Here is a 12928-nt window from a genome sequence, read left to right as displayed (position 1 = left end):
CTGACTAATGGAGCCTCATGCTGGTTTTTAAGTTAACAGGAACCCCTACATTGTTTGTCTCCCATAGTTTTGGAACCAGGACCAGTTCAAGTGCCCAGTGCTGGTTCTTTTAATAAAGGGAAGCCCTACACAACTTATTCCCTGTATTTTCGGAAGCAGCACTGGGCTGGTTGTGCTTAGGAGGGGGGACCCCACGCCATTTATTTATTTAACTCTTTCTTTTACTTTTACATGCAAACACATTGCATGGGTCTGACTGATCCATGGAGGCTTCTGCAACCTTAGCTGGCCAAAGCTGGTCTATCCATGTTTTAGCTGAATTATCGGCCAAATTTGCTGATACGAATGATAGTAAATTTCTGTGTTCTCCTGGTGCCTAAGGAAAGTCCTGCCGCATTTTGCCGATGGTCTGTTGATTCGTACTTATGTGTTATACCATGATTTTCATTAGGAATTGAGCAAAAATTTGCGGTTTGTACATTTTTGAAATGGGATTCCCGGCCAAGGTGCCTTATTCGTAGACATTAGTTTTTAGGCAATTTTGCCCAAATTGTCTGTTTGTACCACTAGCTGTTTGAAGTCTCATGCACTGCCATTTGCCTTTAGTTGCGAGTCTCCATTACATTAGGTGTTCCTGTTGTATTAAGTTTATAGGGCCTGATTCACAGCTGTACGTGCATCTCCAATGTTTCCCAATTGGCGCATGTGCTGAATCTGTACTGTGCATGTCCCAATCTTGTTCTGGGAGATCACTCGCAGTGCCTCCCTTCAATGCAGTATCATTTACATGCTGCTGCAATTTGAATGTGGATAGTAGATGGTGACATGGACCATCCCTTTTGTAGGTGTACCCAGGCCAGGGCGCTACATCATCCGACGCAAATTTCCTGGCCCTGGCAGAGGAGTTTTGGTGGTCATTCTCAGTAAGCAAATTGAATATGCATATCAGTAAATCAATGAGTAAAGTCTCATAGGCTACAATCATTATGTTAGAGAGTGTGGGACTATACTTCATGCACTGAAGTCCAGATAACTGCTACGCTATAGAACAGAAGTTACATCATAGCAGTCAATCATCTGTGTTGTCTGCTATGGATAAGTAAGATTAGAGCAATATGATAGGGGAGTTGGTAAACTCCCCAGATAACATTGTTCATACTTTTTCTAATGTTAATTAATTTGCTGTTTAAGTATTGTCTAATGAAGTTAGTTAGTTAGTCGCTCTCTGACCAGTCATTGGTAAATTAAACATGTCTTCTGAGTTGAGGATTAAAGTAGGGCTATTTTTAACACCAAATAGTATATTTGGGTACAAAAAACTATAAATAAATGATATAAACCTACATATAGTAATCAGAATTATCATAATAATCATAATAAATCAAATCAATGCCACTCCCAAAAATCGCCAATGAAGTCTGCAGTGAGAACACTGAAAATATGGAGGATGTTGAGCTGCTGCTGAGTTGATATTGATAGATATAGATAGATAGATCCCCATGATTCATTTGTAACATATGATATATTAAGCCTGATAAAACACCATCCAATCAATTCCTGTCAAGTTACAGGCTGGGTTTAGAAAAATGACAGTTAGGGGCTGATGGCATGCTGCGTTACTACCAACCACTTTATCACTTCCCCAGGCTTAATAAATCAGCCTCTCAGTTCACTAAAATCGAATTGAGATGAAAAACTGTAAAAAAAAAAGTAGCACAATGGGAAGAGATTGCACAGCACCGGAAGCACGCCATATTGTGTAAAATGATAGTTATATGAGGCCACATCTGTAGTTTAAAAAAATATGTTAAATATACATAGATGGAAAATGAGAGATTAGATGACATATGGTAAGCCAGCAGCCCCATAACCACTGTCTCTGCTGTGTAGGTCTAACACTACATTATAATAGCACTAATTTGGGTCATATATTCACTTATTTCTGATCTTTTTTTTTATTTTAAATAAAGTGTTTTTATTCCATGTTATCATATAGCATGACAATACATACATTGTTATAATATTACATGTCTTTTAAATGTACATAAAGACAACATTCAGCATACAGTTAAACTACAGATAGAGCCATCCTCCTCTAGCCCTTTAAAAGGATTAAGGGGTTTATTCTGGTTCACTCTTTCTGGCAAATTCCTTCTTAAATGGACAAAACCATGGGCCTTATTCTGGTTCACTCTTAGAGGCAAATTCCTTCTCAAATGGACAAAACCATGCGCACTGCGGGGGGGGGGGGGGCAGATGTAAAATGTGCAGCGAGAATTAGATTTGGGTGAGTTATTTTGTTTCTGTGCAGGGAACATACTGACTGCTTTATTTGGTACTTGTGTGGTTGGAGGTCTCAGACGCTTGTTCGTCTCAGTAATTCTTGCGGCAGGGTATGGCAACCCTGACCATGTCCGCTTCAGGGAAACGGGGTTAGGGGTTCGGTAGCACGTGCGTCTCGTGCACAAAGAGGGGTGCATCAACGTGGAGTTGATTTTATAAAGTGTGGCGAGCGTACGCATAAAATGAGCCCGAAGTGTGGCCACGCTTCAGGCTCGGTGGCTCTCTGCACTCGCCACACTTTATGAAGACAACTCCACGCCGACGTGGATAGTGGGGGTATGAACAGGTCAGGAGGACGCACACCGCGTCCCCTCGCGGGGCACGCTGCACTCGCCATGCTCCAGGCTGGCATGGATAGTGGGGGTGTTTCAGGAACACATTCACACTTGTCATGTCATCCATCTTAAACAATGATGATGACACATGTTAACTGCGCTAACTATGTAAGCTCTGGCTAGCCGCGAACGTACTGACTATGCTGACTACACGCTAACTGCGTAACGCTGACTGACTATGCTAACTACGTAAGCTTCGGCTATCCTCAAACATACTGACTACACTGGCTGCGGCTGAGGGAACACGGTGCTTACACTGACAGGGACGCTGACTACACTGACTACGATAACTATGCTGGCCGCGGGAACACTACGCTGATTCTGACAGGGGCCGCTGGAACACTACGCTGATTCTGACAGGGACGCTACGCTGACTACGTAACTGCCGCCGTGAAACTACACAAGTACCCTTTATTTTTACACTGCACTATAGATCTCACTTTGAAGTAAAACCCCACCCAAATCTAATTCTCTCTGCACAAGTAACATCTACCCCATCTGTAGTGCACATGGTTTTGTCCATTTGAGAAGGAATTTGCAAGGAGTAAACCAGAATAACCCCCTAAGTGAGCCAGAGCTGTCAGACCTACTGTATTGTTCTATGTATTGTACTGCAGCTGAGAACAATAGGCCTTGGCTCACCATGACTATACAGAAATGGATAGTTGAAGAAGGATCCATATGTATAATCCTTCCTTACATGTACCCTTGCTCTAGAGGCAGAGTATAGAAGTTTTATCAACTTTATAAATTGTGGGCCAAAGCCAAACTTTCTTAATACAGCCCACAGTTATTCCCATTCTATACTATCGTATGCTTTTGCTGAGTCTAGAGAAGTAATAGCAGCCAATTCATCGTTTTCTTGTTCAACTTGAGTATGTACATAGAACCTTCTGATATTTAGTGCGGTGCTCTTGTTTTTACAAAACCCCATTTGATCTGAATAGACAATACTTTGGGTTCCCCCATCTAATGTAGTGGCCAGCACCTTCACTAAAATGTTTGCGTCTGTATTGATTAGTGAAATTGGTCTAAATGAGTCGGGTTGTCTTAGGTCTTTGCCCTCCTTTGGTATCACCACAATTATAGCTTCATTCATCGAATCTGGTCATTTTCCCTCCTGCATACTTGTATTGAACATTTTGGGCATTCTGGGAGAAACTAGATCACTATATTTTTGTATACTTCCAGGGGTATTCCATCACATCCCGGTGCTTTCCCACTCGGTGATAGCCTAATAGCTTGTTTAACTTATTTGATTTTTATAGATTGTTCCAGCCTATCACAGTCCCTCCTGCTAATACTTGGTAAATCTATCCCCAAAAAATATTGGCATGTTTCTGGTGGTTCACGCTCTACTGTGAATGTATATAGTTTTTTTTTTAAATACTGCACAAATACCTGTGCTATTTCCGGAGCTGTATCTACAGTGATTCCCTGCCCAGAATTAATCTGTGGTATATTGTTTGAGGGAACAATATGCCTGCAATTCATCCAGCCATTCTCTATTTGCATGTCGCCGTTTCTCTTTGCCGGTGTCCATTTTTACTGGTTATTTCTAATAATTTAGTGCATCTTTCCAATTCCAAATGTTTCTGTCTGGCTGACTTTTTGATTTGGGCAATTCTCTTTATTAATGATCCCCTGGTGGTCGCTTTCCCTGCCTCCCAGACTATGACTTGGGGGGCGGCTGACCCCTATTACTGCAGAAGTATGTCTCCCATTCACTTAGTTCTAATCCCGCTCCCATTTATTCCAACCAAGAGGGATGACATTTCCACAGGTTTCAACCCTTGCCTGGGTTTTGTTTAATCTGGACCATATTGGGTACATGATCAGATATTCCCTGTGGGAGGTATTCTACCTGCTCTATTTTAGAGGTTTTCATCCGTGAATGCCATAATAATACAAGATAGAGAATTGAAGGATTCAGAATAACATGAGAATATTAATTTATCAATACTGTACCTTTGTTTCCTACATTACTTATAGCGCCACTTCTGCTCCACCTATCTACACTGGGATCGAGCACATTGTTAAAATCTCCAATACATAATATTTCTGCACCATCAGATTTGCCTATGAACTCTACTGCTCGGATACAATACACCGCCAGGATACAAACATGCAGGTTATATAATTGGCATTGCAAAAAGACATATCTGCCCATTTTGTCTATTTCTTGCCTCTTACATACAAATATCACATTTTTGGGGATTAGGATAGATACTGTACACCTCTGGAAGCATTCGAGAAGCTTTAGTGGAACATCCATCCAACCCATGCTTTCTTAAGGCCCATGGTTTTATCTCCTTTAAAATGGGTTTTACCTAAATCCCCCCCCAAAAAAACACCTGAGCTCCATACTGTTTTATCTGGTTCATGACAGTGGCCCTTTTTATTTTGTCATTTAGCCCCTATACATTCCAATATACTGCTTTCACCATTCCCTATTTGGTGTTTCCTGTCGTCCCCCCCCCCCCCCCCCCCCCACTCTGTATTTTTAAACAATTTGGCTGTATATTAATACCAAATCCAGCTTAACCCTCCTCCCCACTCTGTATTCCACCCCAGTTGTTGTATACCTTTATCCGATATCCCCCACCACCACCACCACTACCACCGCCACCACCGCCACCTACCCTACTACACTCTAACCACCCTTGGTGGTTGCCAGGGAAATCTCTCTCTCCAGCCATATACTGTACCACATTCACCCTCCACTTGGGGCAATAATTTCTGATCAATGATACCCCTAACATGGTTCATATTTTTATACGAGGTGCATAAATATATATAATTTCATTACTATTTGTGCTTTAAGAAGATAACAGCAAATAAGAGAGAATAAAAACTAAAAAACACTGTGAAAGACATCAGGTACAGTTATTCCCTGGTTTCTATTCTTATCCATCCAATCATACTGAGACCTCTTCTGGCTTAGTAAATCATTTTTTTCTATAATCTGCTATTATCCTCTGCTTTGCTGGGAAAACCATTGAGTATTGAATGTTAAGTTCCCCTAATCTTTTATTAACATATTTAATTCTTTATTTTTAGACCTCTCTGGCATAGTCTGGGAAGATCATTATATTTTGCCATCAATCGTCAGCTGACTTTTACTTCTGGCCATATGAATTATTATGTCTTGGTCTCTGTAATTGAACAGTTTTGCAATCATTGGCCTGGCTGGAGTGCCAGGTGACTGGGATCATAACGGTACCCGATGACCTCTTTCAACACAAAAAATGTGCAGTAAAAATTTCTTTGCCAAATTGAGCAATCAACCACTTTACTAGACATGATTCTGGATTGTCTCCCTCCATTTTATCCGCTATGCCAATCAGCCTGATATTATTATGGCGGTGGCGCCCTTCCATCTCAGATAACTGATTTTGTACATTTGAAATTAACCCTGTGAGTGATTTGACCTGTGTCACCAATGGGGGCTTGCGTATCCTCCAATTGAGAAATTCTGACCTCAGTTTCAGTAACTCTGGTTTGTATACTTTGCACAGATTGTCTGAGTAGTGAGATTTCAGCTTCGGTCAGCTCAATCTTTTCCCATTGCCTTTCTTCACTGCCATTAATTGCCTTCAGCAGTTTTTGAAAAGTGGCCTCTGGCACAGGGTCAGAGAGAGTCTATTTGGACATTATTAATTTATTGGGTGACATAGACAGGGCAGGCGACGGGGGGGTCAAGGGGGACACTTGTACCGGCCCCTGACCAGATGAGGGGCCCCAAGGCTTTGAGGGACTCAGGGGCTGTAAGCATGGCTGCCTAGTCACCTGTCTGACTAACCGTACTAATGAGTTTAGTGACATCACGCAGCACCACAAACCACACAACGCACAATGCTGTGCCCTCCCATCTGCCCTTCCCTATTATATTGCATAGTAAACATTAATTATCTGTTTATTTCTAATAATAAAAAAATACATTCAATATATCGCATTCGGTGTTGGGGGGCCCCAGGGATATCAATGTTCCGGGCCCCAAAATTTCTGTTGCCGGTCCTGGACATAGACTCCAGGGATTCCATGTTTGTGGACCTCGTTTGACTGTTGGTGCCTCTTGCATATTTCCCAAGTTTCGCAGCTGTTGCTGCTTGCCCTGTTTTTAAATGTTATCTCCAGCTAGGGCTTTTTTTTACCCTTATTGTATCACAGGTATACTAGAGGAATTTGCTTGTTTATTATAACACAGTCCCAGGCTTTCCACCCTTGTGTATATCACAGGTAACTTAGAGGAGTTCATTTACTTATTATAACACAGTACCGACTCCACACTTTTTCCACTCCAGCCAATGCACCAAAATACTGAGAGGAGGATACTTATTCACCCAGTAACCCAGATACCAACACACAACACATCCTGGGCTGTCCACCCTTATTATATCACAAATACTGTATAAGGGGGAATTCATTTATTCAATAGAACAGGTCCCGGCTCCTCACTTTTGTCACTCCGGCAGGAGTTTTACTGCTGAGGGGGATGCTTATCCCCACTACCTGTATACTCCTAGTGAATGCTGGTACCTTCTATATGCCGTATACTGCGACCACTGGTTGACCCCTGTGTCCTTCCTGCACTTGATGGCCTTATATGTGGTCCTCTGCCACCTCCTGCCACCAAATGGCTGCCCTGCTGTTCCGGGGACCCACGCTGACACACCGGCTCTCCCTCTCCTGTGGCCTCCTCCGTGTGCCAGATTCCTGGGCTAGGGAGCGCTGCCTGCACGCGTCTCCCTCAGTGGCGTAACTACTTATTTTGCGCCCCCCGCCACACATTTCCCCCCCCCCCACTTCCCTCGGCGCCCCCCCATGCACATACCTGCCCGCCGCTGCATCTGCGGTCACAGTCCCGTCTCTCCCAGCGCTGGCTCCTGCTGCTATAACGAAAAGGGACTCTTAGAAAATGGCTGCCCCCATACTGCAGACAGAAAACAGTCTGCAGTATGGGGGCAGCCATTTTCTAAGTGTCCGTTTTCATTATAGAAGCAGGAGCCAGCGCTAGGAGAGACGGGACTGTGACGGCACGGCAGGCAGGTACCCGCAGACAGCAGCGGGTAACTATAGCCCCGCAGACCCCCGGCGCCCAAACTTTCTCTGCGCCTCCCCGCCACCGCGGGGGCTGCGGAGCTATAGTTACGCCACTGGTCTCCCTGCATCCACTCCATCCCGCACAGCCCGCCATGTATGCAGCAGGTTAGCCATCCGTCCTCCCTCATCCACAACCTGCCGGGTTGCAGATCTGATGTCCTTCTCCTCCACACTTCCAGGCAGGCGGATCAGCATGGGAGGGAATATTACCCTTTAGCACAGCCTGCACCTCACACTGCTCATTCAGGGCACCTGCATGTGAAAGGGCTCTCAGGCTCCCATCCTTACAGGGGAAATTTGAGGAAAAATTACTTCACAGATAGGGTAGTGGATAAGTGGAATAGCCTCCCATCAGAGGTGGTAGAGGCAAATACAGTAGAACAATTTAAACATGCTTGGGATAGGCATATTGATATCCTTACAAAAAAATAAGTATCAAATATGGTTTGAGGTAACATGTTTAAAAAAGGGGGAAACTAGATGGACCAAGTGGTTCTTATCTGCTGTTAAATTCTATGTTTTTATATCCTACGTGGAGACTTCCATGAACACGCCCCTACTCTGCTATATGACTTATTGGGGGAAATTTACTAAGATGTGTATTCTACTTCACATGTGATGTTGCCATGGGAAACCAATCAAATCCTGTCTACTATATTCTAGAGGGTGCTAAATAAATAAGAAGTAGATTCTAAATGGTTGCCCATAGCAACATCGCATGTGAAGTAGAATACACATCTTAATAAATTTCCCCCATTGAGTAGTGAAGGCTTCTGGAGGCTGCAGTGCTGTGACCAAGGCAGCCATAAGGGGGGACTGTTGGTACCCCAGTCCTGTGCCCAGACAGAACTGGGGCCAAAGGTTTACATTTCACTTGAAGTAATGTGGAGGTTGAGTAGTGCGGCCAGTGCTGAAGACATCTCACCAGGCATTCCAGGTGTTTGAGAAAGGGAAGGGGGGCCCTGCCTATTTTGTCAGTTCTTCTGGGTTGCCCTGACTATTTTGTCAGTTCAGCTTCTGATTGCAGCCATGGCTGTGACTGTGCCGTGTTAGAAAAAGCATTATTATAAAACAAGTGTATGTTGTTCTTCAGGCACTATACTTAAAAAATAAGTACTGTAAGTGCCACAGTTACTCACTAGTAGTGCTGTGACTTTACTCAGAAAAGAGTATTTAGCACAGCTGGGAACATTGTGAATGACTGACATAGGAGGCTATTTCCTAAAAAATGTGGCTGATGTCCATAAAAATTAACAAGAATACCTTTCCCACCAATGACATTAGTGCAGAAACTTCTGTAATAGTTAAAATTGGGCCTAATTCAGACTTGATCGCAAAATCATGTTACACTGCAGGTGGGGCAAATGTAACATGTGCATAGAAAGTTACATTTGGGTGAGTTATTTTGTTTCTGTGCAGGGTAAATAAAGGCTGCTTTATTTTTAAACTGCAATATAGATTGCATTTAGAACACACCTCACCTAAAATCTATTTCTCTCTATGTACATGTTGTACATTTGCTTCAGCTGGAGTAAACACGATTTTGATCATCAGATCTGAATTAGGACCATTGTGTGGAGAGAATGATATTAACAGTGTTGAGGGTGAGGAACGAGATGGGGAGAATGGCATTTTCCAACTGTAAAGAGGGTTAACAGCACAATTAGCTGATATAAGCTCATACTGTAAGTAACTTTTTGTTGTGGGGGGGGGGGGGGGGGGGGGACAAAGACGAAAAAACAAGCTCTTAAGCCATACAAGTGTCATTCCCTGTTGGTGAAGCTCTTTATTTGTTAAACTGTGCATGCCCTTTTTAATGTCCAGCATAATGGCAGAGGCAATATCAATTCCATCTTGCCCACTTTTGGACTAGATTTAGGAGAAAGAAACATTCTCTCAGTCTCTTTGGTGCACCTCATAATTATACTACATGTTTGTGTCACCTAATTAGGTAGGAGGGGGGAATGACCAGCATCTCCACCTCCCAATACGTTTTAGTATAATTTTTGTAATTGTGATATATTTTATTGTAAATTAATCAATTAATAAATCAGTTCTTTCAACTCTTAAATACTTGTTGTATTCTTTTGTTATGGTCTTTGTCTTAGTGGCTGCAAAAGAGGGGTGGCAGATGACGGCCTTACAGTCAGGATCCTGATGGTCAATATACTGACATAGGGATCTTGATGGACAGGGACTATTCTCCCTTGTGGGTTCAAAACCGCCATAGAGGGGGAATAGAACCTGTGGTGAGTGCAGCCAGCCTCTGAACCCTCAGCAAGTCTGCAAGAGGATTCTTTGCACTCACACCCAGTGTACCGACGGTCAGAATTCCAATGTCGGGATTCCAATGTCGGAATACTGACCGTTAAAATCCCAACTGTTGGACCATCAACCACACCTGCAAGAAAGATGTTTGTCTGTTTTTTGTATTTTAAAGATATCAATACTTTCAACCTTTGTTAGTAATCCTTGGCTATTTAAGATGTCCTTTTGTTTTATGGCCTTTTCACTTATTGGCTGAAAACCAGATTACTGTCTTTTTTGTATTCTAAAGTAACCAATGAATTTCAACTCTTGTTCATATCCTTGGCTGTTAATGTTGTTCTCTTGTTTTATGGCCTTTTGTCTTAGTGGCTGCAAAACAAACTTTTGTATTTTTTGTATAATAAAGTAATCAATAAATTTCAACCCCTGTTAGGAATCTGTGGATATTAATATTGTATTTTTGATTTATACATTGCTTTTTTTTATAGTAGCTTCAATTCTTGTGATTTGTATGTATTCTAAAGTAATAAATCAATAATCAATAAATTAATCAGTTAATTTAACACTTGTCATGAATCCTTTCCACAGTGTACTATTTTATGTCTGTCTGTCTAAGTCATTGCAAAACAGATGAATTGGGAACTTTTGGAAACTGCTAGAAGTCCTTCATGTGGCTATATAGTTTATTAACTACCATCGTTTCTGTCACTGCTTTGTGACAATGGGGTTTATTCAGGTTGATTCGCAAGGCTGCAAATTCGCAGCCTTGCGAGTCCACCAAACCCCGCCCGGCGAACGCACACCCCCCCCCCCCCCCCCCGCCGCCCCAGCAAAGTGCGGCTTCGCCCGCACAGCAGTGAATAGATGTTTTGCATAAACATCCATTCGCTTTGCTGGGGTGTCCGCCCACATCATTCGATGGTCACCGACCATCGAATGATGTTTAGCGTGCACGCATATATAAATGACTTTTCAGTTGCGTATATATACGTGCAGGCTGGCGTGGATATGCCCGGCAGCTGACATCCGGTGATGTCAGCCACCCGCCCCCCACACCCGCGTCACTGCCTCATTTCCATATGGTAATGGGGCAGCCCGGCGCTCCCCGCCCATCTCCACCCCCCCCCCTCGCTGCCATGGGTGGCACGCACCATATGCCTGCACATGAGCAGATACAACATCGGAACTGCGTGCGAATGCACGCAGATCTGAATAAGGCCCAATGTTTCATATATGTGCGATAGTCTTTTAAACTGCAGTTTGTTTGTGTTTTTCCATTCTGTTGCTAAGTTTAGCCAGCCAATCTTTGGCTAATATTGGTGACAATATTTTGAACTGTGAGGTGGTCAAAATTTTGCTGTTTTTAACATTAAAAAAAATTATCCGGATTCAAAACCAAAACACGTTAAGGTAGTTTTGCGAAACCAAAAAATTTAAAATGAATACAGATTAAAATGAAAACATGAGGGTCAGTGCACATCTCTACTATCTATCCATATATCAATCAATCAATCTATCTATTTTCTATAGAACAATAGTAAAGAGTTATTGTAATACCCTTTAATTTACATTTTGTAGTACACTTGAATAAACAATGCTCTTTGGACTGGTTAAGAAAACCAAATCAACTCTGGGATACAAAATTACTGCTACATTAATTGGTCTTTACTTTTAAATGCATTTCAGCTCCTGTTCAATCACTTGCGCTTTCCTTGTATAAATTTAATTAGAGTGTATATGCCCCAGGTTATTTTTTAATGAAAGGAGGAGTGATCTAGTATCTGAAACAATAGTCAGTCAAGATCCATTAAACCATTTTTAGAATTTTTAATTTCCCAATTAACCATCTGAGTCCCAGTATAGTAGTTTTGTAAACGGACAATGAAAGTTTTTCTTTGATGGATTTTAGCTTCACTCTGTATAGGTTATAGGCTTCAAATATGTACATAAAGTATAGTTTTTACTTCCATTATAATAAACAAATTATAATAAGTAATTTGCATATCTGTAAATGACGTTACATTTTAAGAGTTTTATTTTGGTAATTTTTAGACAATTACTGCACAAACCCCCATATTAAAGTATTTCATAACCATAAAAAACTGGAGTTAGTTAAAAAATTACGGCCAATACTAGATCTAGGTGAGGGTGGGAATGTAAGTGCAAATCTTGGAGCACACTTACCTACTCTACTGGAAAGTCCATGGTGTACTCCAGGGAGAAAAGACCAACATTTCAGTACAGCATGTTGGGCTCTATTCAGAATGTTTATTTCTATGCTAAAAATGTGGAATGGAATTTGTGCATTTTTAATATATTCGGCAAACAGTTAACGGAGAAGACATCGCAATTATCTTATCCATAATTAATAATCTGGCTGAATATCGCACAGTAGGTAACAATCCATTGCAATATTGTGGTTTAATGTTTTACGCTATTCCGTAAGGATCAAAACTTTAAACTCCTCCGCCATTTCAGAATGAAGTTATATGAAGAAATTCTTATTTTTTTTCCCCGAAAGGGACAGAGGAATATATATACAGTATATACAGTTGTGCTCATTTTACAGAATTTGTGATTTTCTGACCATTGGTCAGAGAATATGAATGATAACTCACAAACTCTTTCACTCATGGTTAGCGGTTGGGTGAAGCCATGTATTGTCAAACAATTTTTTTTTTTAAAACATAATGAAAACAGAAACTACCCAAATGACCCTGATCAAAAGTTTACATACCCTGGAGATTTTGTCCTGATAACATGCACACAAGTTGAAACAAACGGGTTTGAATGGCTACTAAAGGCATCCTCACCTGTGATCTGTTTGCTTGTAATAAGTGTGTGTGTATAAAAGGTCAGTGAGTTTCTGGTCTCCTGAA

This window comes from Crinia signifera, chromosome 4 (assembly GCF_055691185.1).
Source record: "Crinia signifera chromosome 4, ASM5569118v1, whole genome shotgun sequence".
NCBI classification, from domain to species: Eukaryota; Metazoa; Chordata; class Amphibia; order Anura; family Myobatrachidae; genus Crinia; species Crinia signifera.
Note: the sequence above shows the minus strand (reverse complement) of the source record.